Source organism: Astyanax mexicanus, chromosome 19, assembly GCF_023375975.1.
Source record: "Astyanax mexicanus isolate ESR-SI-001 chromosome 19, AstMex3_surface, whole genome shotgun sequence".
In the NCBI taxonomy this organism is placed as follows: domain Eukaryota; kingdom Metazoa; phylum Chordata; class Actinopteri; order Characiformes; family Acestrorhamphidae; genus Astyanax; species Astyanax mexicanus.
In genome coordinates, this window is record NC_064426.1 from 12,772,501 (window position 1) to 12,778,924 (window position 6,424).

Sequence of the window (6,424 nt, forward strand, 5' to 3'; positions counted from 1 at the left end):
ACACTCTCCGGTCATTTGCCAGAATACATCACTTCATTGATAAATGTAAATAACAGTAATTATCAGACTCACTCTAGTGATTAGATCACCTGCCAGGTTCCAAAAGTTTTTAGTGAACTGGGAAAATCTGCTTTTTTAGGCTACAGTGCACCAGTGAACAGGAATACACTACAGGAAACTTTAAAACTCAGCTCACTGGTGTTACTAAATCATTTTAAACTTTTAATATCTACCACCTTTAGATAGTCTGTACCTGTTTTACTTAATCTTATTTATTCTTAATCTTTATTTAATATTTTAGTTCCACTCCTTTTGTTATTTTCTTTTTTCAGTAGTTTTGTATTATTGCTTTTTAACTTGATTGATTTCTTTTATTACTATTATTATCTGTATTCCTATTTTTATCATTTTAACATTATATGTATTTTTATTGTACTATGTAAAAGTTAGTTTTAGCTTAATTGTAACTTGTTTTTGTTGTGTTAATCTTATTTTGTTGTATAACTATGTTATATTATTTTTATTCTTATTTTTATCTATTTTTCTTTTATTTACTGCTGTTTTAAAATGATTAAATGTAGTTATTATTTCCTTTTCCATGTCAATCCCTGTATTTGTAAATGCTTGGCTACATTGAAAACGAAGGTTGCCCTCAATGTACTTCAAAATAAAGGTTGATTGATTGATTGGTTGATTGATGTCTGGGGGCGTAAAGAAATCAATCCTTTACTAAATTCATTTTGTTTTGTTTGTGTGTGTATTTTTTTTTTTTACAGCAAAGAGGGCCATTTAGTGATTGATTACAAATTATGAGATAGCCATAAAAGATTATATCAAAAATAAATGCAAAAAAATACAAGTAAACCAATACAAATAAGAACTAATCCACAAAAATAGTCAAAAAGCATTAAATGCATTACATTAGTAAATAAATCTTTCTTGTTTAAAAAAAGAGAGATTTTAATCTAAGTAGTTTTTAGTGCTGACCTGCTGTACAGAACCATCCAGAAACATTCATACACAAGTAACAGAAAATCAAGGGAATTCTGATACAGTACGCTCCAAGGGACACTGCTCAAAAAAATAAAGGGAACACTAAAATAACACATCCCAGATCTAAATGATTAAAATATTCCAGTTAAAAATCTTTAGTTATTACATAGTGGAATGTAGTGTACGTAGTGTTGAGAACAAAATAACAAAATGATCAATGTAAATCAAAATTATTATAACATGGAGGTCTGGATTTGGAATCATATTTAAAATCAAATGGAAAATCAAATGACAGTGGAAATTAAACGAGTTAAAATGAGGCTCAGTAGTGTGTGTGGCTCCATGTGTCTGTATGACCTCTCTACAACGCCTGGGCTGCTCCTGATGAGGCGGCGGATGTTGTCCTGAGGAATCTCCTCCCAGACCTGGATTAAAGTGTCAGTCAACTCCTGGACAGTCTGTGGTGCAGTGTGATGTTGGTGGATGGAGCGAGACATGATGTTCCAGATGTGCTCAATCGGATTCAGGTCTGGGGAACGGGCGGGTCAGTGCCTTCATCATGCAGGAACTGCTGACACACTTCAGACACATGAGGTCTCGCATTGTCCTGCATCAGGAGGAACCCAGGGCCCACTGCACCACCATATGGTCTCACAAGGGGTCTAATGGCAGTCAGGGTTCCTCTGGCAAGCACATGGAGTTCCTCCAAAAAAAATGCCTCCACACACCATTACTGACCCAATGCAGCAGCAGAACTTTCTCCACTGTGTTTCCAGACACAATCGCTCAGAGTGAACCTACTATCTGCCGACTCCAATCTTGCTGTTCTTTGGCAAATGTCAATCACTCTGCACAGTGTTGAGCTGTAAGCACAAGCCCCACTTGTGGACGTCAGGCCCTCATATCACCCTCATGGAGTCTGTTTCTGACAGTTTGAGCAGAAACATGGATATTAGTGGGCTGCTGGAGGTCATTATGCAGGGCTCTTGCACTGCTCCTTCTGTTCCTCCTTGCACAAAGGAGGAGGTAGCGGTCCTGCTGCTGGGTTGTTGCCCTCCTATGGCCCCCTCTATGTCTCCTGGTGTACTGGCCTGTCTCCTAGTATCTGCTCCCTATGATTAATAATTTACTTGCACATTAAAAAATGTGAAATGTGTTACATACATTTCCTTTGACATCCCTGCATTTAAGGCCTGCAGCACATTCCAATCCGCATATTTGTTTTTTAACAACACTTTTCAACCCATCATGCATGCAAATGCCTGTGAAGTTGTGTAACAGTACAAGTTTGTTTTCACATTTATTATTTTAAAAAATCTCCATGAATTCTCTACTAGTTACAGATCAGAGGCCTCATGTACTAAAGGTGCGTACGCACAAAAACATTGTGCCATATTTCACGCTCAAGGTCAGATGTACTAAATTTGACTTGAACGTGAGAAAGTGCGGTCCCCACGGCACTTTCGTTTCGGGCGTACGCCTTTTTTTGTACGTGTTTGTGTTTTTGTCATTTGGCGACACTTAGAGGCGATGTATTGAAATTACAATTATTAAGATTTCCTTTATGCACACATTGTAGTAAGGCATTATTGGGGAAAATAAAGTAAATTAATCAGACAGTTTTATTGGCTTACAGAAATAATCGTTCAACGTGTTTACACTTAGCCTACATCACATGTGTCAAACACAAGGCCCGCGGGCCAAATGTGGCCTGCCACGTCCTTTTATGTGGCCCGCGAGAGCTTGTAAAATCTTAGTGTCTATAATAAATAGGTCATTCCCACAATTTCCCACAATGCTTGTCGATCGTATTACCCGCAAGGTTACGGCTTACTGCCACTACAGGGCAGTGTAGTCATTGATGTGGAATCCCTGCCGGAAGGAAGGCGTAACTTCGCGGGTGTAATTGAGACATCAAATGTTTATCCCATTATGTCCAGAAAAAGAGAAGTTGATGCAGACGGACGGCTGTGCTTCAAGGCGAAAGACCGGTATGCCTTTTGTGTTACGAAGAGTGTTACTGACCAAAATAAACTCTTTTTAGGAGAGATATAAGTTCTGTGTAAATATTTATAAGACAATAGCTGACAAAATCTGTTTTAATGACGTTAATAAACATCACTGTGACAGCGCTAGTCACAGTTTCACCACAGCAAAGGACGAGGAAGAAAATTACTTATCTAACCAGCCTTTACTGATTTCTGCCCCCAATAACCCTTTCAATAACCTCCAATAGCCTTTAATAGTCTTCAGTAGCCTTCAACAGTCTAAACTTGCAGCCGTGGTGTGTCCACTAAACTCCGTAGTTATAAACATCCTGAGGTTAGCAGCGCGCTAACTGACCTGTTTATAATGTAATCCGAGCAGTGACTCCGTGACGGCTGCTCTAAACTGCTGCTGTTAGCTGCTTGGGCTGAAAGATGAACTGTAGAGAGCTGTATTATCCGGTTAGTGGGGTTAAAACCTTTATTTCATACACGGAATAACTTAAAATTTTTAAAAACGCTCCAGGTTGGCTCAGCTGAGTCCTGTAGCCCATGGCTGGGCTGTAGCTCTGACTCAGTTAAGACTGCGGGCTTGTGCTGCTGCACCTCCCACTAGTGGTTGTATGAGGAACTGCTAAATCTGAGGAAATGCTAAATCTGTCACGTTCTTAACAGATCACAATTTTTTATTTTATATTTATTAAGCCTTATTTCAGTATCAAACGTTTTGATCAAAGTTAATATAACTTGTATTTTATGTCATTTCTATTCACTTGAATAATTTGGTTCTTGATTTGATCATTACATGACAAATTAAAAGGATTTATGTTAATAGAGCAACAAGCAAACATTTTTTCCATGGAACTGTAATGTTTGATTGAATAAATAATATATTGAGAGTTATTTAACATTAAGGAGTAGTTACATTTATTTTATATTACATCTGGTTACATTTTCTTACATTTATAAGTTACATCTGGCCCTCAGAGGACAGCCAATATGCTAATGCCAAAATGAGTTTGACACCCCTGGCCTACATCATATAAATATGCATAAACCTTTGCGCTGGAGTTGTTGGAGATGGCAGCGTTGCATTATTGGAAATTATTGCTATTGGCCGAATTCATTGAGAGCTCATTTTCCGTGACCATTATGTTTTTTTGGCCCATGATGATGACTGGCTTATAAGCCGTTTTAGATTTCCAAGAGCATAAGAGGATAAGAAAACAAGCTGAGTGCGTGACGGGTGGCTTCTTGGTAAGCAACTCTTTTAAAGCATTGAAATTAAATAATTTATTATCCATCTTAGAATAATACAATTTAAAACATGGGTAATTATTAGTTATTATGCTACGCGTATATAATATTAATAATTATTATAACATTATACTCTGCGTAATTGAAGGAGGAGACATGGCAGGTGTGATGTTTTTGTGCACTTGCGCTTGATTTCAAGTTGATTGTGATGTACTAAGAGAAAGTACGTGGGATTCTGCCATACCTGTCAAGTCTCCCGTTTTGGCCGGGAAACTACCGTATTTTACTCCTCTTTCCCGCCGTCCTCCCGTATTAGTATTTTCCCGTAAATTTCCCGTATTTTATTAAAGTAAAAAAATATATATTATTGAGGATACAGGGCACTGACCGCTCTGTGTCTCTTAACCAATCGTGGAGCCGGTTCAAGGAGAAAGTTCAGGAGAAACAGCCAATCAGCTTGCAAGGAGGGTCAGTGTGGGGAAGCCCCGCCCTCCTCGCTGTGAGTTCAGGCAGCTAGTTGGAGCTGCTGATGTTAAAACATACATGCAGCGATTTTTCTAAAAGAAAGGTAACGGTAGTCTAATCATGGAAACTGTGATGAGATTTTTCTGATAGCTGCTTAAAAATACTCCGAAATAAAACACACAGATTAAACCTTTTAAAATAAAAAAATTACAGCTTGTGACTCAGTTTAACTAGAAATGTGGAGAGGACCGACATTAACTGAACTGATCAGGGGTGGAGTGATCAAAAGGAAGAAGTATTAATTAAAAATTATTGTGTAGGCCCCTTAGGACTAATTTTTACTGATGGAATATATCTGGTCCATGTCCTTTTAGTAAAAGCTCATAATACCATTTTTAGGTCACCAACAGTCATTTTGCAGAATTTGTGCACTCTTTGTTCAATTTTAAATCCATTAAATAAATAAAAAATATATCATATAAAAGAGTGCATTTATTACAAAAAAGACATGAAATCTTAAATTAAAAAAAAGATATAGAAAAGGGTTTTTAATTTGGCTGTATTAAAAGAATGACATATGTAGGAATGTCCACAACATGTTCAGATTCTGATAATCTAATTGTAGTGTGTAAGTGGTTCACATGTGGTTATTTTAGATTTTTTGTAAACCTGTTTTAAAATGTAAGGGATACTGAACCTTCGTTGGGCTGGTGGGACGGCTTTAAGCGGACAGAGGAAAATATCCCTTATTTTTAAATCTAAAACTTGACAGGTATGGATTCTGCCTACGCATGGTTTGATAAATCCGTAGGAAGTAGTAAGTCCACGCAAGTCTTAGTCCATGAGGCCGCAGGACTGTAGGTAGGCCATTCCAGTACCCTCTTCTTCCACAGCTACACCTTTGCAAAGTTTGGGGCATGTACTTTTTCAATGTCTTGTTCAAAACTGCTTAGACATGCATAGTTGTCATCCTGAATGTTGCTCTAGGATCTCAATGTACTTTTCTGCATTCACATCAAATAAAGATACTGACAACCCCATACCATGGCAGGCCAAATATGTATTGTGGTCAAACAAATCAGTATTCCAGAACTTTTTTTGAAGAAAGTAAACGCCATATGCAACGGGCCAAAGATGAAAATGACCATCCAGACTGTCATCAGCATCTTTTTTTTTACTTGTTGCTGATATCATTCTTTTTTAACTTAGGTCCTTGCCCTTTACACACTAAAATTTACCCCGATTTGTTGTTATTAAGCTCAGTTAAGACAGAAATATGCAAGTCCCTTCAGAATCATAATTATAATTCACCTGTTTGAAGCAATCATTATTTTTTCCTCATTAATAGCCCTAAATTTTCTCCTTTTCAGAATGTATTGCAAATAAAGAAACATCTTGGGTTCATATTGTCTGAAATTAAATATAAGTCAAAGTAAATGTAAGAAACTCTGTACTTTGTTTTTATTTGTGTGTTCCTTGCTGTCCTAACCTTTTAACCAGGCTATTCAGTTTCTTTTTTATTTGGTAGACTTACTGTTGTTATTTATTTTAATATATGTTTAATACAGTCTTCCTCTCTATAGTGGTAAATGAGCTAGAATTTCTACTGCTTGTTTATAATAGGATTCTGAAAGTGCTGTTCAGTGCTGGTTTGAGCTCAGTTCTCCCCCTTGGTACTTCACCCTTTCCTTCGCTTCTAATCAGCTGTACTTAAGGAGTAAAGA